The sequence below is a fragment of the Arachis duranensis genome, chromosome 5 (assembly GCF_000817695.3).
Source record: "Arachis duranensis cultivar V14167 chromosome 5, aradu.V14167.gnm2.J7QH, whole genome shotgun sequence".
Lineage (NCBI taxonomy): Eukaryota > Viridiplantae > Streptophyta > Magnoliopsida > Fabales > Fabaceae > Arachis > Arachis duranensis.
In genome coordinates, this window is record NC_029776.3 from 72,216,321 (window position 1) to 72,216,526 (window position 206).

Here is a 206-nt window from a genome sequence, read left to right on the forward strand (position 1 = left end):
TAGTTCCGGCGTTTAACGCTGGAATTTCTGAGGGTGACTTTGAGCGCCGGTTTGGGCCATCAAATCTTGGGCAAAGTATGGATTATCATATCTTGCTGGAAAGCCCAGGAAGTCTACTTTCCAATACCGTTGAGAGCGCGCCAATTGGGCTTCTGTAGCTCCAGAAAATCCGCTTCGAGTGCAGGGAGGTCAGAATCCAACAGCAT